The 21,549-nt window shown below is 41.4% G+C and overlaps 1 long non-coding RNA gene across 1 annotated transcript in view; it reads right to left on the bottom strand.

The window, feature by feature from the left end:
* LOC141787499 (uncharacterized) overlaps positions 1-21,549 on the bottom strand; it is a 50,862-nt gene that overhangs the window by 21,596 nt on the left and 7,717 nt on the right. The gene's annotated exons all lie outside the window — the stretch shown is intronic.

Below are 21,549 nucleotides of genomic sequence, written 5' to 3'. Positions count from 1 at the left end.
GTGGTCAAACTTTTAAAAATTATTACACCTTGTAGAAATGTTTCTCACGTTCAATTGTTGTGGTGATTTGAAGATATTATTTGGCTGTCTTGTATTCAAGTCCTCTTTTTTCGGAAAAGTTTCGTTTTCATTAGTTATACAAGGTTAAAAAAGAGTTTTTATGTAACATTTATCAATGATTGACAGCTGACGTTCTCATGTCTTTTTTTCATAGAGAGTGTAAAATAAGTCAGGAGCTAGAGTCAAGAAGTGATTAGACTCTCGAAAGAAAAATAAATGAATATTTTTTTTATCACCCGGCTCCACTCAGATTCTCCCAGAATCTTTTGGGATCCTTTCGTATGGGTGCCAGACTGAACTGATCCGCTCTCAAAAGGTGGAGCAACACACTGCAGACCGTTGATTGCACTTTGTAACAGAGAGCTGCATGCCAGTCACAGAGAGGACGAAACGCTGCATGTCTTCCATCTATGCTCTTTGTTTACCGTGTAGCAATTTTCTTCTTTGTTGGATTTAATTGCCAGGTAAGCTGCTACGGCGTCACGCTATTGTTTAACAGCTGCGGCTTTCGGCATCTGGCTTACACGCCACGTACCACGAGAGGGCACAGTTTGCTGTGGAAACGGGATCAGGCTTAACCGTACCAAACCCTACTGAACCAACCCGGACTGCTTGGTGAAAATGCTGCATATGGTTACAAGCAATTCAGACCTCATATTTACCTTTAATCAATTTGAAATAAAACATGTTTCTGGACTGTTCAGGTGAATGTGGCTTATTTTAAGTGTAATAAGACATTTTCTACTGGAAATAAGACAAAAACCCTTGATAAGATTTCAGATTATTTGCAGTGAAACACCTGCACATGAAAAGCATCTTCTGTCTACAGCCTCTTGTGGACAGGAGAGGAACTGCAGTATTTGCAGTGTTGTTTACCCACAGGCTGTATAAAACATTGAAGAAGCACCTGAGACGTCACCCATCTGTTCCTGAAACAGTGAAATGAAGCCAATCTGCAGACGCAACAACATTTGATATGATGGCAGCTGTTAGTTTTTCTTCGAGCAGCTACAGGGTGCCTGGTGGTCACGTGACCTGAGCTGTGCCTCTGATCGGAGAATCAAACAATCCTAACAACTTCTAAACTGCAGAGATGGAAAAAAAATAATTCACCATACAGTGTGTGCCGATAGTGAAATCAGCATTTTAGACCCAAACTGTTTTTGAACCAAGCTGTAAATATGTGTTTTAATGCCGTAAAAGTCAGTTTTTATGGCTGGGTGTGTACGTGACTACCAGTCTTTCTGCAGCCAGCCTCAAGCAGATTTTTGATGAACAGCAACTTTTAGCACTTCCGCATAGGCTTGATTTTTACTGACCAGATGTTGTCCCTTGAGTTTACCAGGTAAGAAGAAGGAAATAAGCAGAAACAAAGTGTGTAAAGCAAAGCTGATGCAGAAGAAAAAAAGCTGAATTTATTTTTATTCACGATAATTTGTTGCGTTTCTGCAATATTGTACATTGTACATGTACATGTCAAAGCTGCAGAGGAGAGTCCAGTGTGTGTGTGTGTGTGTGTGTGTGACACTGAGCCCAGCTCTACGAAACACTCTGTAACCTCCTCCTCTGCAGATCTGTTCCCTCTGAAGTCTGAAGTCAAATCCCAGCTGGTTCCGTCCTCTGAGAGAAGATACACAGTCACACAGTCCAGTGTGTGTGTGTGTGTGTGTGTGTGTGTGTGTGTGTGTGTGTGTGTGTGTGTGTGTGTGTGTGTGTGTGTAAGATGTTTCAGAGTCTGCCAGTGAAGAAGTAAAGAACGAAACACACACACTCACAGAAACACACTGAAGTCTTTAACTCTGATGTTATTTTTCTTTTGCAGTTCTGTCTCTTCCTCTCTTCTGTTCATCCCTTTATTTACACAACACACACACCCACACACACCTATACACAGTCTTTCTGGTATCTTGTGGTCTTGTATCGTATTCGACTAAAACCCATAAACCCCCAAAGCCAGGAAAAACCAGGGAGCAGGAGACTACATACAGGGTTACAGGACTCAGGTGTGACAGAGACTCAGGAAAAACCCATGAGGACGGAAACACGAGGACAGGAGGTCAAACTCAACCAGAGAACCTGGATGAAAGGTTCCTGCTCACACTGACTGAACATGTTCCTGTCAGTCTCCACAGAAACACCTGAGCTCAGGTAAACACTGACCTCTGACCTCTGCCTCCTTCACAATATCCTGAAGACAGATGAAACCAAAGATGAGTTAGCATTTGGAGGCTTGGCACGCCAACATCAGAACCTCATCCCAACCAGGACGTGTGGTGAAGGAGGCATCATGAGCACAGACACTTCAGCCCCGTTTCCACCAAGCAGTCTGTTTAAGATCAGAATGGGTTGGTACAGTTAAGCCTGGTCCTGTTTGCGTTTCCACAGCCAACCATGCCCCCTTGTGGTAGGCGGTGTGTAAGCCTGATGCCGATAGCTGCATCAGTTAAATGAAAGCGTGACGCCATACAAGCGTAGCACAGAGTACCCCGCTAATAAATCCAATGAAGAAGAAAAGCGCGACACAATAAACAAAGAGCAATGACGAGGAACATCCAGCAATTTGTCTTCTTTGTGATTGGCATGTAGCTCTTTGATATGAAGCACAATCAAGCTTTGTTTCAGAAAAGACTGTGTGCCACCAGGAGAAATGTAGCCACTGTCGCACAGTAAGTGACGTTTATTTTGACCAATCAACGGTCTGCAGTGTTGTTGCTCCATCTTCCAGGTTCAGATCGGTTCAGTCTGGCACCCATACGAAAGAAAGGGTCCCAAAAAGTGGGATGGTTCGTCTCGGTTATTTGGGGATCTTTCCCGAGATTAGCCAGTGAAAACGCTGCAAAATGAGCGCTGTGCCAAGACAAACTGAACCACCTGGTGGAAACAGGGCTTTAACAGCAGTGGTGTGTGGAAGGAGAGGGTTGCCCTCTCTTATGGCCCAATTGTTAAAAAATCTCATGCTCAAGTGCCCTCCTGGGGCTGAAAATGCACGCTGAAGTGCCTTCTTGGGGCCCAAAACGTGTTACACTGCCAAAAATTGTCTTATCTTAAGTAAAATTTGTCTTATTAGACTTGATATGAGCCACATTCAGCTTGTAAGTCCAGAAAAAGTCTTGTTTCAAGTTATTTCGAGACAAAAATGAAAAAAAAATGGCTAGAAATTTTGCTTGAAACTCGAATAATGTCTTAATACAAGTAACTTTTCTCTTGTTCCATTGGCAGATTTTTTTTTTACTTGCTACAAGCGAATTAGACCTCATTTTTGTCTTTAAATAACTTGGAACAAGACATTTTTCTGGACTGACAAGCTGAACGTGGCTCATATCAAGTCTAATAAGACATTTTCTACTTAAAATAAGACAAAAAGTTTTGATAAGATTACAGTTTTTTGCAGTGTAGAGTGCCCTCTTGAGTTGAATTGGGGCCTCCTGGGGCCGAACTGTGTGCAAAAGTGACCTTTACAGTCAAAACATGCACAAAGATTCCCCATAAGCCCTGTAACTTAGCCCCTTTAAAAATAGTAATTAACAAAAATAAATAATAATAATAAAAAAGTCTGTACACTGTCTGGTTTCCCTTCCTCTCTACCATCCAGCTGCTGATCTTCTCAGCTCACAGCTTCCAAACTCAGACCAACAACAATCAAATCATCTGAATGAGATCAGCCGGGCTAAATGTCAGAGAGCTGCAATGTCTGGCTGTCGTCCTGCAGGAGGAGAGACATTGGGTCCATATCGATCTGCTTCACGGTCCTGGAGAAACCACACCGCTGTTTTTTACTGTGACAGAGAAGCTGCAGGTCACACAGTTCATGAGGATGTGAGTTTGGAGCAGGATCAGCCTGATAAACACTCCATGGCACTGCGCTCTCTGTCTGTGAAAGCTGTCTGAAGCAGGAACAGGTGAGCTGAGTCCATGGACTGCTTTTAGCTGCTTTAAGTCTCACGTTGATGAGCAGAAACGGCCTCACGCAGCAGCTGCAGACACTCCAGGATGAAGATAATGATAGTGGGCGTTTGTTGTCAATCACTCTAAATTTGGCGCCTACGAACTGACAAAGCGGACTGTGAGGCTGCAGACTGAACCTCCAGGATTCCTGAAGTGGTTATTTAAGTGAAGCTTTCTCCTGATTGGTCGCTGATATCCGAGACTTCCTGTGTGTGGGATAAGAGGCCGCACAGATTGAAAGCTGCGTTCCTGCTCACTTTGCGGAGGGGAGAGAGGTTTGAAATTGAAAAGCAGTTTGTGTTTGTCTGCAGCTGTCGGCCTGATGACGGCTCCATTCATCAGTCAGCTCTCTGCTGACAAGGACGGCATTAAAAACTTTCACCACTGCTTCAAAGAGCCGAGACGCTGCCTTTAGGCTTCACGAGCAGCCGTCAAGTAAAGAATCAGAGAAAGAGCTCAGGGTCATCACGAGTTAAACTCCAGATTACAGACGAAGACACAAAAGATGTTCCTCACTTCCAAACAGAAGGAGTAGAAACACACAAAAACCTGCAGTAAACAAGAAAACACCTCATTTATCACCACTATGATTGACTTCTCTGATGTACACTGAGTCACGAACATCAGGGAAGCTGTGCTATACAGAATATTCTAAAAACTCTGTTTACATTCCTGTTCAGATGTGTAAAGACATCATGCAGTGAGACTATTTCTTTAGGTAATAAAAAACTGAGAAAAATGAAAACAACTTTTAAAACTTTGATTGGACAAAAATAAGATTTTATCAGCTTTGACTGAAACATCAGTTTATGAAACATTAAGTTTCTTTGAACATTTCAAACATAAACTCTTTCTCTTATGTCCATTAAAGCTTCCCTGGGATCAGAGGAGCAGCCAGGCCAGTTCATGAGGGGTCGTCTTCAAAGTCTGACCCCCAGTTCACACATATAGCATGAGCGCAACACGGCTTTGTACGGACAAATGACGTACGGTGGCCAGTAGGTGTCAGACCATTTGCAAAAGCAACAACATAAATACAAAAGCTACATTACAACGGAAGTGCAGCCGCAACTAGGGATGGGTACCGAATTAGGTACTTTATAGGTACTTACCGAATTCTGTCAAAGGCATCAATTCACGTAAAACCAAAAGGTACCATGTTAAGGTACCTAAATGCATCCTTGTGACTGTGAGGGAGTGGAAGAGTAGGTGATTTTCCATGCTTGACATGAACACAGCATTGTAAGGTTATATATTGAAGAATAAATATGTTAAATTGATTTTTTTTTATATGTCATTATTAAACAAATTGATATTTTTTACCACATAAACACAAAAAAGTACCGAAACTTGGTACCATTAAGTACAGGTACTGATTACCAGGTACTGGGCATCGGTACCATATTGTTTCAGATGTGAAAGGTACCCATCCTAACCTTGCAGAGCAGACAGACCTGCCTGATTCAGTTTCTGAACTCCTGCAGGTCCATCTTGCCAGGCTCCGTTGACCAACGATTTCACTCGGCTAAATTCTGACCGGTCCAATCAGGGAAGAGAGGCGGGAGCTGTGGGAGCAGACGTGACGTCAGCAGACTTTTGTACTTGTCAGCGTTCCTTTGATTCTTAAGTTAAATTTATAAAAACGGAAGCTGTTGTCTAACGCCTTTTTCACAGCTGTTTCTCGTGATTCAGTAGTTGTTCATCTATTGTTTCTCAGAAGCATCGGCTCACATAAGCTACGTCATACCGTGGCTTGATGTGGATTGGTCCGTGGTGAGTGTGTTAATCAGAACGGTCGTCTAATCACCAGCTGCAGATTTTTTTTAAAGTCCCACCTCTGAAAAATTGGAAGAGCTGCTACCCAGATGGACTTGTGGAATAATTCTGTGGCGGATATATGAAACTGTTTGTCTGGCGTGTCAGGTTACTTTGTTTTAGCTTTGTTTTTTACCAGTTTCATTTTTTGTTAAAGCTGTAGTCTGTTGATCCTGTATTTGTAACACAATGAGCAAAAATAAATGTTGCTGGATTGTGGGCTCGGGGCACCCCAGTCTAAAAAGTCTGGACACGCCCCTGCTTGTCACCGGGGGCCTCGTAGCCTGCGTTATGTTGCTCTGCTCCTCAACGGATGGATTTATGCTGAACAGAGAGTTCAGCTGGTGGAATAGAGGAAGTAACAGTGAAAGTCAGGACTCACCTTTCCCCCAGGTAAAAGTCAAACAACTTCTCATGCGTTTATAGCCGTAGTGCGCTGATCTCTCTCTGATTGATTCCTAAATGTTTCAGTCAAAGGTCAACGAACCTTAATACTGCCATCTTTAGCTGACAAACTCCAAACAGTGACTGTCTTTCCAGCTAGAAAACATGCATCTCTCCTCTCCCTCTCTGTTTGACAGCATAGCTAATAAATCAAGCGAAGAAGTCAGGTTATACCCATCCCTAGCCGCAACGTAAGTTAACAGGACAGAAAAGTTGAGAAATTAAGAAAATAATTGTCTTCTTTTTTTTTTTTACCTTCAGCTATGATAAATGTAGCTGTAATGCTAACGTAACTGATTCATTAAGCTAAATATAAGATGACATATTTTCCTGGCAAATAAAAAAAATATGAGTGGATATGAAAGATATTACAAGTTGGTACCTCCTCGAAGCTTTGTTCATCATAGATAAAGAAAATCATTTACTTACTTTCACAACTTTTCTGTGTCCGTTTGGAAAACTAACCTCTAACTTCCGTCGTGGCTGTACTTCCGTTGTGTCGTGGGGTTTGCATTCTTGTTGTGGCTTTTACAGACTGTCTGACACCCACTGGCCACCGTAATAACGTCATCTAGTGTCCCTCCCACATGCAGCCCCCTCAAGCTGAAAATTTCTGAGTTGCACACCTCCAAAAATATCTGACTTCTACACACAGTTGCTCAGATGAACAGGAGCTTCTTGTGTTCAAGTACGAAAAATACTGACATATACATGATTTATCACACAGAGATCACTGTAATACTTGACAGGAAATTGCTGACAAACTCTGCAGAGAAAAGGAACTGGCCGTGAAACTGTTTCAAACACTGTAAACAACTTTTTCTACTCTAGTTTAGTGCTGTGGTTGATGTGCTTTTGTGTTAAAAACTACACCCTTTGCAGTTTGGGAACAGATGCTACACAGAGCGTTAAAAAAGTATCAAAGCCACAAACGCTTTCTCATGCTGATTCTGTGCATCTCATTTCTGTGCCACCAATGGTGGCTCGCGGTTTTCCCCCTCGAGAAATTGTACCAAACAGGAAAACTAACACAAAAAAAATCAGGGTATCCTATCATTTCAAAATGATAATAATAGAAAAACATCTTCTGGCTCTGGATCGTAAATCTTTTCTTGAAGATCAAAACTACGTCACTGGCACGGGGCCAGAAGTCATCAGCAGGTCAGACCCAGGGGAAACCCAGCGCCAAGAATGAGAAAGTTCATCTTGGAGGTGGGAACTTTATAATTCTATACAACGCAACATCCTTTCTATATGGGCACCAACAGAAAGGAGAAGGAATGGATTGAAACTGCTGAAGTCTTGGGAGGAAATAATCACTGATTACCATGCAGGTGTGTGGTCATGGGTGTGATTCCTGCCAAAACCTCACTGAGTATGTGTGAATTGCGGGTTAGTCTCTGGAGCTATGAGATAACCATAGCACATGGACATTAATGTCTTCTTCTCGCCTTTTGTCTTTAGAAAAGCTCTGGACTCCTCAGAATCCACTTCCTGAACCCCAAAAGAACTAACAAACCCATCATCACCAAACATCACAACCTACAGCCTTGTTGAAATCACAGACGAGCCGGAGCAACATGGTCTTTGGTTAATTTTGAGACAAAGTGAAAATGAATTCAACCTGTCAGGTAAGCTGTGACATTCAGAGCCACAGAGGTGACCTAGACCCTGGAGCAGCTGATGGTACACACATCTTCTAGGTGAGATAACATCAGGTAAGTGTGACCTTAGTTGCAAAAAAGAGGGAGATGTTTTAATAACATGACTCATATTCAGCAGCTGGACTCTGTATTTTTGATTGTGTTAAAGTGGCGAGCCAGCCACGAATGTTAATTTTAATGAGTTTAAAGGTCAGTGCCTGTCAGCTCTGATTATTTTACTTTAACTTACAGAAACACTCTGGTCTATGTTAATGCATTAAAGGTTCAAAGGGTCCCAGACTGACCCAGATTCTCAGGATGGTCATTATGTGGAAGACGTCTGCAGCATAATGGCTCCTCCTCTGTGTGTCCATGATGGGGTAAGGTTACTGTCAAAAGATTATTGTGTAGACATGTACAAAAAAATGCATATATTTAAAATGTATGCATACTCTATAGTTGTGCTATAGTTTGCAATTGCAATTGCTCTCCTTTCTTGATGCATACCAATCTGACAACAAAGACATAACTGTCAAAACTACGTCAGGATGTGCCAGACATTTTTCAGCGAGTGCTGGTGGTGGTGATATTCCTCTCTGTCAGAGACTGTGTTACTGCACTGGCTTCATGTTTTCAGACCAGACGTTACCGCTTGGTCTCTACCTCCTGGTATTTGTTAATTGGCCAACCCTGTCTTCAAAATAAAAGCCCAAACCCGGTTTAAAGTTTAAGCATGTTAGAAATCTCTGATCACTGGTTGAGGAAGGTATAACTGATGTTGAGTATTTTTCCTCTCTGTCAGTCTTAACATGCTGGTTTTTGTTTGTGCAGCACGAAGCAGCCAGCTGATGCTTTCATATTCTGCCACCAGACAGTAAATGAACTTTTCAGCGCTGAACAATCGTCCCTCCAACACATTGCTTTTTAAATGGAGGCGGTTTAAAGGTGGTTGTTGAAAGTGAGTCATGAAGATTTTGGACTTTGCCTCCCAGCAACTGCTTATATCTAGGGTATTGCAGGTAAAAGGCAAACCCTTCTTTCAAAATAAAACTTCAGCAGTTAAGTCATTGCTTAAGTTGAAATGCTGTTTTATTTGGAAAAGTGTGTTGATGTCACTTTGATGTTTACTTCCTGCTGTGGTTAAACCAACTGAAGACCTGTTTCCACCAAGTGGTTCAGTTCGGTTCGTCTCGTGTGTGGCACACATTTTGTGGCGTTTCCTTTGACTAAAACTGGGACAGGTCTCCAAATTACAGGGCCGTACCGTCCCACTATGTGTTACCCTTCTGTTGGGGTGCCAGACATACTGATCTGACCCCAGAAGGTGGAGCTAGAAACACTGCAGTGTGTTGATTGGTTGAAAGAATCGTCACTTCCTGTGGAACAGCGGTAATAAAGAACAACACATAACCCTGCCATGTCTAAATCTCCAGTCATCTTCATGGAGATAACTTTGTATTTGTTTGTAAAATGGCGTCACCAAACAGCGTGAAAATGCTTTTAAAATGAAACTACGTCACGTTTTTGTTCTTCACTTGATTTATTAGCTATGCTGTCACATCTTTACTTAGCTGATGCGGCTATCAGCATCCAGCTTACATGCCCCCTATCAGTTGGCTTTGAAAATGCAAACAGGATCAGGCTTTACCAATCCAACCAGTACCAAACTGCTCTAATCCCAGTGATGGCAGTAATGCGCTACTACATAACGTGTTACTCTGATTTCACCACCTTTTTCAGTAACCAGTAATCTAACTATTTCCAAACAGTAATCAGATTAAAGTTACCTATCCAAATCACAGTACTTTAATTTTCTTGGAAAAAAAAAAAAGTTTTTTTCTTGCGTCCTGGGAATGATGGGAGTCGCGTGTTCATAACGTTTTCAGCACGTGAACAACTCACGGGTAACAGCAGCCAGCGACACAAAGGTAAACAGAAGGGGAGAGGAGAGATGCACGTTTTCTAGCTGGAAACACAGTCACTGTTTGGAGTTTGTCAGCTAAAGATGGCAGTATTAAGGTTCGTTGACCTTTGACTGAAACATTTAGGAATCCATCAGAGAGCAATCAGCGCACTGTGGCCATAAACGTTGGAGAAGTTGTTTGACTTTTACCTGGGGGAAAGGTGAGACCTGTCTATCACTGTTACTCCCTCTATTCCATGAGCTGAACCTTCTCTGTTTAGCATAAATCCATCTGTTGAGGAGCAGAGCAACATAACGTAGGCTACAACAGGGCACCTGGCGGCAAGCAGGGGTGTGCTCAGACTTTTTAAACTGGGGTGCCCCGAGCAGGGTACTGAGGGTTATGTGAGGCTGCACCCCAGCAACATTTATTTTTGCTTATTGTGTTACAAATACAGGATCAACAGACTACAGCTTTAACAAAAATGAAACTGATTAAAAAACAAACTAGACAAAAACAAAGTATTTAAAAAGAAAATAATTTAAATCTAAAATTTAACTAAACAGTGCTGTAGTGCACCAAAAATAGTACTGTAAAGCTTTCTTTAGCTGTATTTGGAAATTCAAAATTTATAAAATGAATATTTTTGTTTTTAATTTTAAAGTACATGTTTTACAAGTGCTCAACCACTTATATTATTATTCATTTTAATTGCACAATGTTAACAAATTTTTGCGGCTGTAGGTATTATCGGCAGCTGCTGAAAGTAACTAATAAAGATACTTGTAAACTAACTTAGTTACTTTTAAAATCAAGTGGTCAGTAAAGAAACTAAATTACTTTTTAAAGGCGAAATCAGTCATAGGATTACTTTTTCAAAGTAACTGTGGCAACACTGAGTGATTCATACTGGACCACTTGGTAGAAACAGAGCTAAAGAGCTTTGTGGTTTTGCACCTGTGCAGCACTGCCTGGACCAATGGGAGGTGAGACTGATGGGGAGCCAATAAGAGCCAAACAGGTAAGACTCTCAGCCCTGAAACAAGGAACTCAGCTTCACCTGTGAGCATATTTCTTTAGGTCTTGTTGAATCACTTAGTAACTCTGTGCTGTTTAAATAAAGTTTATGATTCAGCATCCTGTTCCCTCAGCTCTCAGAGGAACCACACCTGTTCCGGCTCAGCTCTTGGGTCTGATTGGAGGACAGGAGCTTATTGTCAAAGCTGTGATTGCTTTATGACGATAAACAATCCTTGAAGGAACAAATCCGTCCTGATTAATGCAAAAACCCAGATTAGTCTTTCACAAACTCATTTATCTGCAGAGCCGAGCGAAGGACGCAGACAAAGCGGGAGTCACCTGAGGGTTCAGCTGCGAGTGAGATGGAAACAAAAGAGACTCAGGTGGAAAAAACCAGGTCAATGAACGCAGAGAGACAAAGAGAGATGGATAGAGAGGTGACAGAGGGACGACAGGCCTCACATCTTAATATCAGAGTTTATTATTCTCTGAGGGTTTAGTGTTTGCTGCGCATTCACCAAAAACATGAATGCTGTCACAAACACGGAAAGAGAGGCTTTCAGCATGTTCTGGGAAATTACACACATTAATGATAATATTTCCCCTCAGCCTACAAATGAATTTGAACAAAGAAATTAATGTGTATTATTCCATTATGATGTTCAATGATGTTCAGTCTGGTCTGTTTGTGACTCACTTTGATGAATGTTAAATTAAAAACATCACCATGCATGTCCTCAGAAGCGCAGACTGTCGTACTACTGGGCGAACTAGGAGCCCTGGGCTCCATACAAGGTCCTTTGGGGCCCTGTAAAGGCCTTCTTTATATCTAATCCCCATATTTAATGTTTTTATAAAAAAGTTCCCCACAATAGTAGCATGGAGACGTCTAAATTGAGCCATTACTCATGTTTTGCAGGGCTCCAGACTGCCCCTAAATAGTCGCATTTTGGCCCTAAAATTTGAGACAGTGGGAGTAAAATTTTCATCTACTTCCATGTGTGTGACCAGTAAATTTGCTTCAATTTGCTGCAAACTTCTGCTCCACATTTCAGCCTAGTTGGTGATAACGCACAAACGAGCTGGTTTGCCAATCGGCATTAGCTCCAAAAGAAGATGAAAGGGAACTGAGCTTACTGTAATTGAGACCACTTTGATGACCTGAAAAATCTTTGGTTTCGGTCTTGTCTTCATTCCCAGCCATCAAAGAGTTTCAAGACGTCTAAAGATGTCTTGATAACCAAAATCAAGATGTCTCAAGACATTTGTGAACATCAAGTTGTCTTAAGATGTCCTAAGGTAAAATTTAAAGACACCACTCATGTCTTAAGACATGGCATGGGGTTCATCCAGACATGTTTTTGTGTCTTGAAGACATGGTGTGTCTTAAGACGTCTTGAGTCATCTTAAGACATACTTCATTTGTCTGAAGACATTCCCATCTGAAGACGTCTTAAGTCATCTTAAGACATACTTCATTTGTCTTAAGACATTCCCATCTTAATATGTCTTAAGACATGACATGCACCCAGACAGATTTTTGTGTCTTAAAGACATTGAGTGTCTTAAGACGCCTTAAGACATCTTAAGACATGTCAACTGACATGTCTTGACTTTACCAAGACGTCTCAAGACATCTTAGCAAATGTGTCTCAAGACACGTCTTAAGACGTCCAGAGACACCTTGATAGCCGGGTATGTTGGTCCCAGGTCTCTGGATCTTGATTGGTCTTGGACTGACATAGCAGTTTCCTTGGGATTTGTAGCCTTTGATATCCAGGTATGTTGCTGGCTGTAGGAATCACAGTGTTCAATTATGCAACATCATTCTTACTGCACGTCCATGTATGCAAGTACTTAGTGACACAAACATTGGGTCTCATCCTATTTGTAAATGTAGACTGTGGAGAGGAAGACGGGATGCCAACTTTGATTGCATACAGTAACAGATATAAGGTAGACAGGCAGATGCAGGTGCCCCCAAATGGCTGAGTTTGCCACTGTTGAGAAAAGGAAAAAACTCTTAAATTACCCTTCCCAGTCTGTTTATGATTCATGCATTAAAGGACACACTGCAAAAAATGAAATCTTATCTAGTGTTTTTGTCTTTTTGTCGATATGAGCCACATTTACCTGACCAGTCTAGGATAATGTCTTGTTTCAAGTTTTTTGAAGACAAAAATGAGGTCTGAAAAGCTTGTAAGAAGTAATAAAAAAAATCATCTGCCAATGGAACAAGAAAAATTTGCAAGAAAATTTGGTTGAAACTAGTGTCATGTCTTAATAAAAGTAACTTGCCTCTTGTTGCTTTGGCAGATATTTTTTAACTTTTTGTCTTTACATAACTTGAAATAAGAAATTTAATTGGACTAATCAGGTGTATGTGGATAATTTTAAGCCTGAAAAGACATTTTCTTCTGAAAATAGGACAAAATCACTTGATAAGATTTCATTTTTTTTTCATATTGCAGGTTAAAGACAGCTATTAAGAAGTTGATAGGAAAATAACTTTAAAGTAATATCCTGAAATAAAATTCCTAAACTAATAAATCACAAGTTCCCCTGGTGACGTTTTAGTAAGAGTTTTTGTATTTCTGCATTAAAAACCAGCATTTGAACGTGACGTCACAGTCGGGAGTCCTGCTGCTTCTGCCTCTGTTTGACATAAATAAACATGGATCAGACTGTCAGTCCTGTCAATGAAGAGGAAGGAAATCTGTATTCCTATACATATGATGATGTGATGGTCCTCAGGGTTATGATTATGAGCCTGTTAGGAAAGATGGAGACAGGGAACAGGGCAGAAGAGCCAGAGGAGACCAGAGCAGGTGTCCCGGTGAGTGAGCGCTGTTAGCTAGTGGTATGTAGCCTAATGCTGTGTTCACATAAACATATTTAAAGTTTAAAATCAGATACACTGGCTTAAAAAATAAGTAGTACGTGCAAGAGCTGATCATAAAGCAACATGTTTTGAGCCGATATGATAAAGCCCATAGAGGGAAAGACAGAGAGGTCTGTCAAAGGTCTTTCCACTGATCTAGAGTCCGAAAACTGAGACTTAGCTACGGCGCTCAGCTCACGATTTCGTCAGTTTGAATCTCGGGATGAATCTCTGACAATCCTTGTTTACGTCTGTCAGCGGGAGCCGGGCTAGAGGCTGCTGCTGGAGTTGGAGCTGGAGTTGTCTGACAGGTCAACCCAGACCTGGCTCCAGTATCCTATCATGAACTCTGTCCATAGACTAAAACAGACTCCAGCATATCGATCTTTCTGTTAAGAAATGGACACCACGTACGAGTATGTTTTTTGTGACCAATGCAGAAATTAAGCCCCTAACTCACAGAGTCCAAAAAATGGACTCAATGTCCTGCTAGTATTTCTGCTTCCATCCATCCAAATGCATCTAAATCAACCAAATGGATGGTCAAATTAAATAATACTTTGTAAGACACACAAAAAACACAACCCGAAATGCCCGATCTCACTCATGACAGCCTGTTATTTACATTGGCTCAAAGCGGAGTAAGGGGGCGCGAGTTTGTGCCTTTTGTTGTTGAATAACATATAAAATCAGTGTTTTCAAAAAGTTTACAAAAAAATTAACCTGCAATATGCCCTTTAAGGTGTAACACAATTAATAAGTTTGAATCACATTTGAATAAAAATGAAGTTTAATTATAGCTATGACTCATGGGTAATGTAGTCATCAGAGTGGAACAAACCCAAACAGCAGAGAAAAGAGAGCAGACTGTCAGAGACACGTTAAACACGGGCCGCTGAGCTCTGATTTACCTCCACGCTGACACCTTTACACTCACCTGAGAGCCGTCACCGTGAGGCTTCATGCCTCATTTTAAACACACCGGCTGTGTTATCTCTTTCACACACCGTCACCACAGACACACACATATATACACACGCTTCCTTTGAGACGGGTTAGGCGGCAATTTGTCTGGATGTGCTAGGAATAAATGACGACAAGAGGAGCATCACTGGCTGCGTCTGAATAAATCAGAGTAACTTTCTCCAAACAGACTGCGTTTTTTCCTTCTCAGAGAATAATACTGAAGGTCTGTTTAACTCTTTGAGTGCTAGAGATCACACACACACACACACACACACACATATGCCTGTGACTCAAACTCTCTGCCGTTCTTTCTGTGCTCAGTTTTTCTCTGGATGCTGCTGTTACATCTGAATATTAAAATACACCAGCAGCAGCTGAAACTTTGGAGAGAAAGAGAGAGAGACGACTGGTTTGGACTGGAAAAAGAAGTATCCCTGTTCACTCTGTCACCATGGAAACAAGATGTGTATTTTAGGCGTGTACCACAGTAACAGCAGCTCTGAGTGTGTGTGTGTGTGTGTTTCCCTGTATGACTGCTGGTCTAAGTCCCCGTCTCTGAGCTCCGGTGACTCGGTCCATGTGTTTCGAGAAGCTAATGAGAGTTTTCACACTTCATCCAACAGCTGTGGAGGAGATGACACCTGACATCTACGAGGAGAAGCAGGTGGAGTTAAAAAAAAAAGGACCTGATGTAGAGAACCTGAACGTGTTTATATTCACACACCAACACGTCTGTTTCTGTCAGACCTGATCTGCACCCATACAAACACAAACACCTCAGCCTTCAGTTCCCTGAGTGTCCACTAGAGCAGCGTTTTTCAACCACTGTACGATATCCTGCGACACAATAGTGTGTCATGAGATACTGTAGGGTGTGCTGTGAGGAATAACCCAGTTTCACTTAATTTTTCTAAAAATACTGAAAACATGCCAAGTCAAGTTGCTTTAAAAGTATTGTACTTTCTTCCATGTCAGTAGGTGGCAGCAGGTGACTAATTGCCTTAATTGTCAGCTTTAGTGATGCATGAGAGACAATTAGACAGGTGAGACAGGTAGACAGGTAGCCTTGACAGTATTGGAGACATTTTTGAAAAGAAATAGTTCAAACTCCGAACAAGGCCTGGGACAAAATTCAGACCCTGATGAAGGCTCTACTATGGGAGATAGTCAAGGAAAGCAAAGATGGTGAACTCAAAGCTGTACAGCGAAATCTGTCTTGTTCAGAATCAGCTCCTATCACAGGTAACTGGCTCCACCTCCTTCTCATTCATCCCCGCAGCATCTCAGCGCTTTAACACAGTTGGACGCTGGGTGTCTTCTGACTTCAGCGGGGAAGCGTAGAGTGGGTTGTTCCACTGTGGAAACTGGACGGTCATTGGATAAACGCTGGGCTTTGTCCCGCCCATCAGACGCTCAGCGTCTCTGGGGGTCTATGAGGCAGTGGGCTGGCCTGGACGCTGGGCTTCTGCATGATGATTGGATGATCTGTCTGAGGCCGAATCCCTTTTTGATTGACGGTGAGATGAGCCAGTCAGCGATCTTGAAGTATAACCCTCCACCAGAGCATCTTCTCAGTTGTTCTGGACCGATCTGGAGGCTTTATCGATCCCCAGTGAGTTTACCTTTCTTAAAAATGACGAGCGTTGAAAAAACACTGGTAAAATCCCTGAAAAAAACACCTGGTTGGTACGACAGGGTCACAGATCATTTTCTTGAAAAGGAACATGGGGTAGAATTTATGTTTAAAAAAAGAAACAAATTCATGATGTAGGCCGGAAAAAACTGAGCTTCCCTTCCTTGAATGACCAGCAGCCGCCACTGGTATACACCATTTCCAAATGAACCACCCACAGCTTCAAAACAAGCAGGTGGACGATTTTGTTTGCCCGTGTGAAAAACATGGTGAAACAGCCAACTTTTGTGGGAAAAAAATGCAAAGGAGTTAGCCCTCAAAGCTAGCAACCACGTTGTCTTGTTACCAAATCAAAAATGTTGCAATCTGAAAGAGTCATTAATGCCACCTGCCTGCAGAGCTATTGCTACAAGGTTGTAAGAGAAGTCAGGATATCAGCTCTGTGTTCTGAACAGGCCCAGGTTTCGCAGGGCCTGAGAGTAGGAGACCATATTGTCTCCTACACTATTTTTTAATACTTTTGGTTGGTGGTGTGCCGTGGAACTTTTTCAATGTTAAAAATATGCTGTGGCTCAAAAAAGGTTGAAAAACACTGCACTAGAGTTCGTGTCCCGCAGTGAGTCAGTCCCATAGACTGTATATAGAGTGGACAGAGTGGTTCCAGCATTTATCATTGTACGGTTTTGAAGCCAAAATACCTCCGTCACAGGCGCAGCCATTGTAGCAGTTTGCAGCCAGAGTCTGCACAGTAGGGTGATGAGGGATTCTGGGAGAATCTGAGTGGAGCTGGGTGACAAAAATAATATATATATTTTCTTCTTCCAAGAGTCAAATCACTTCTTGACTCTAGCTCCCGACATATTTTACAATCCCCGAAAAAATACACGACAACGGCATCTGTCAACCATCGTTAAACGTTACGTAAGGCCTTGTTTTAACCTCATATAACTAATGAAAATGAAACTTTTCAGAAAAAAAGGACTGGAATACAAGGCAGCCAAATAATATCTTCAAATCACCACAACAATTGGGCATAAGAAACATTTCTACGAGGTGTATTAATTTTTTAAAGTTTGACCACAGCCCATCTGGAACGGCTGGAAAGCCAGATTTTTTAACTTATACTGCAGCCAGCCACCAGGGGGAGCAGTTTTTGTGGAGACCTCACTCCGAGCCGAGCAAGCGGACGTCCATTTTTTTCACAGTCTATGGTCAGTCCCTATAGAGCTCCATGTTAAAAATAAAGTGCAGTTCCCTGTGTGTCCACTAGAGCAGTGGTTCCCAACCTGGGGTCCGTGCCCCTAAAGAGAGGGGTGCCAGTCAGAAAAAAACAAACAAAAAAACAGCATGTTTAATGGGGTCAACATAAGTCTGTGCAAACCCATTGAGAAATGTTTTTTTTTTCCACATTTCAAAACATGATGGTTTTCAGTAAGCACACCTCCGTAATCTCTGCAACTCTGTGACCATAGCAGCGTAAGGACAGGCTCATCAGACATAGTTATCATTTCTTCCAGAGATTTCTCTTCTGTGTTTTCTTATGTCGGTTTCACCTTATTTTCCTTGTCTCGGTGTACGCTACGTGAAGTGTGTTCGTCTGCACATATTTGTGTGTCTCTGTGCATTGAAGCTGAACTTGTGTGCGCTACAGGGCACAGAGGAAGAGCAGTTGAGAATGTGCAATGATGTAGAGACAGAATGACATCCTGTCATGTAAATGAGACATAACATCAGACTATTTAGTCTGTTAAATGAAAGAAGACGGTTGAGACCTGATCTATGAGAAAGGAACCCTTAAATTACTTCTGCTGTGATCTGACGCAATATAAAAAATGATCTCTATCATAAGAAATATTTTAAGGTTCCCCTGAAAAGGTGCTGCCTTTTTACACACAAGTAAGGTGGGGGGCTGAGAATAAAAGGTTGGGAACCACTCCACTAAGGTGAGTCAGTCTGTTTGCCAGTTACTGTCTCTTTAAGAGACTTCAAAGCTCTCAGGAACTCAGCGTTCTCAAAGCTAATATTCCTGAATGTTCCTCCAAAGATCAAAGACAGAGGAGGATGTTTCTGATTGGTTGGTGTTAATTTACGATGCTCTAATAAAGACATTCACCAATCAGTGATGTCACAGATTGAGCCTCATTTAAAAGGCGCTTTGCTAAACGAGAACTCTTCAATTTATTCTGTTCCAGTCTGGTGCTAATGATACTAAACTAGCTCATTAGCAGCTAATGAATTAGCCACATGTGCAGGCTGATTACCCGTGATGACTCAGAGTTCACTCACCCCGTGGATGAGGTCACAGTGTCTGATCGTGATCCTGTCAGCTGTGGGCCTGGTGAGATCTCTGTGTTTACAGTGGGTGCTCTGTCTCTCACACTGTGCTGAGCGTTTCCATCTTCATGAAAACGATCGCAGACACTAATTAGCTCTCACTTTTACCCTCACCTGTCAGATCCATTTACCGCAGGGGGAACCAACATCTCCATTGTCAGAAATACACCAAGACCAGTTCCTCACAGGAAGTGACCTTTCTCCCCTCTACCTGCTGTCTGTCACAAGCCATCATCATATCATCTCCTTTGATTGGATTTCTAATGGGACCTCTGAAGACTCATCTTCAATTACAGGTCTACACAGCCATCCCAGCATGCACCGAGTGAGAGGCAGTCATGAGGTTGTCCCGGAGCTGAAACGCCTCGTTAATATCTCTCCAATAAGACCTCACATCAGTGAGCTCCATCACATCTGCAGACTGAACAAGCCTCATTACAGCCTCTGCTCCTGGGGCGTTTATCTTTATTACCACATTATGAAGGAATTAAAAAAAAGATTACAATCTGCTCCGAGAGAAACCGGGAGCTGCTCTGAAGATCTAAGAACCAGATTTCATTTGTTCAGGTTTGAGCTCCAGTAGTGAAATGTTAGCTGACGATTAAAATCAAATCTTATAACGTCTGTGGACACTGCAGGCAGCTTCATCGCTGTGGATGCTGGTGGGCTCCCTATTGTGTCAATTTAGCTGTTTTTACATGATGTTTCCTGTGAGAAAAAAATGGTAAAGTCAACACTTTTTTAGAGATTCATATGGACGGAAATCCATGAATCAATATTTTACTCTGCCAGTAAGCAAACTTTGTGTTAGTATGAAGTAAAGAAGTTAGCCTACTCGAATGTAACAATCACAACCCCATATGGACAACACTGGTCAGTTCAAAAGTAAAAGTAGTTAAATAAATGAAAAAATGCTGATTTGTATTTTTTGAAACGGGGTGGAAAGATTTTCATTTCTGCTATAAAGGTCAGCTTTTTGAATGGATGTGTATGTGGTTTATGCTGATTCTGCAGACAGCCTCTAGTGGACACTCCAGGTACTGCAGTTTAAAACACTTCAGCATCAGCTTCACGTCGATGAGCAACTGTTGTTTTTGTTGATGTCATTGTTGGTCGATTAGTTCCCATTGACATTTGTTTAAATGTGGTTTACTGCCTCAACCCTGCCTTCAAAATAAAAGCCCAAACCCTTCACCAGTGGTAATAGTCAACACAAAAGACAAAGAAAGACAACTATGAAGTGAAGATATCGGGACGAGGTTGTCAAGATCTGCGTTCTTAAAGGGGTTTATTCACACAAAGACTTAAGTCACACTGAGTATTTTAAAAACTAAAAAAGTAGTTTGACCCTTATGAGTGGCTATAATTAACAACCCTTTGAGGACATCGAAGGACAAAAATGTCCTCTGCCAAAGGCTGCCACAAAAACGCAAGATTTTTTCTCTCCTTATTTCCTTTTTTACCCCGTTATTTCAATTTACCTCAGTCCTACTAAAAAAAATACCAAATACTCGGTAATTTTTATTGTTTTAACCCTTAAAATTTAAACCACATGATTCCATTGTTTTGTTTTGTTTTTTGCTTTTAAACAACACATAAATAAATAAATAAATAAATAAATAAATAAATAAAGGCTGTCATCATCTATTTTGTGATGGACCCTTACGCACTTTCGATATATTTTCTTACTTTTGGTTTTCTTGATTGCTGCTGTGACTCCTGAATTTCCCCTTGGAGATAAATAAAGTATTTCCTTTTCCTATTCCCATTCATGACAGGTTATTTTCACATAATAAATGTTGGAGGGCTAGGGATATTTTTTTTACATCAGGCTTCAACAAACATAAGATTTGTAAAAAAATAAATAAATAAATTTATTTTGATGCATTGTTATTTTTTGTAGTGTCAAATTCTTATTTTATGCTCCTTTGGAGACGTTAGGGGACAAAAATGTCCTCCACAAAACTTCTATAAAAACAAAACAGATTAATATTTTTGCCTTTTTTTCCACAGACGTTTTTATCAACTCCTGTCCTACTCAAAAACATCAAATATTTAATTTTGCTTCACATTATTTTCACCTTTTAAATGCCCATTTGGATTTTACAGTTCTACAGTTTCATTCAGCAGATGCTTTTGTCCAAAGCGAAGTACAACAAAAGCAAAATTTTATAAGTTGTTTTTACTATGAAACAATGTGAGGGTTTTGTGTATAGATGTACAATGGAGAAACTGTCCCATCTCTCATGGTAAACAATAAAGATAAAAAAAACTGAGATATTTTTCTCCAAATTGAAACCCTGAAATTTGAATTTTTAAGATGCTGTGAGGAGGATCTGTTTTGATTGCACTCCCTCGCCACCTTGTGGCCTGGAGTCTCCGCACACTGTTGTTAATTACTTTCAGTGAGGCGTGTGTTTGCTTGGAATAAAATGGAGATCAGATTGAGACAAATTTTTACTGGATACAATGCGCCCTACGTAGCTCTACGGTTTGAAATGTGACATCAAGCAGACGTTGTAGCAGCTGGCTATACGTTAGCCCAGTGCTCCGACGTATTTGTAGGCTAACGTGACAACAAGTAAACGCCGTCAATTTGTAAGTAGCTTAGTAGCCGTTCATATTTAGTGCAGCTGGCAGTTCGGAGCTCCAAGACATGTCCATAATGTCAGAGAATATCAGTAATGTCCTGCCAGTCATCTACCAATCAGAGCTAGCATAACCCCACTCTTCATTTTATTGATAGACTCTTAAGTTTGAACAGACCACTGCAGAATAACTGCTGACTGTGGATTCCAATGAACATTAGCACAAACAGTTTAGCTCCTGTGTTATAGAGTGAAACAGCCTGAGCTAAAGGCTGTAAACTTCTAAGAAACCTCTCTGATCACAGGTTGAGGAGGG

Source organism: Halichoeres trimaculatus, unplaced genomic scaffold (assembly GCF_033239565.1).
Source record: "Halichoeres trimaculatus isolate MK-OKI-2021-1 unplaced genomic scaffold, fHalTri1.1 fHalTri1_scaffold_3, whole genome shotgun sequence".
In the NCBI taxonomy this organism is placed as follows: Eukaryota; Metazoa; Chordata; class Actinopteri; order Labriformes; family Labridae; genus Halichoeres; species Halichoeres trimaculatus.
Note: the sequence above shows the minus strand (reverse complement) of the source record. Positions and strands in the feature narration are given on the sequence as shown.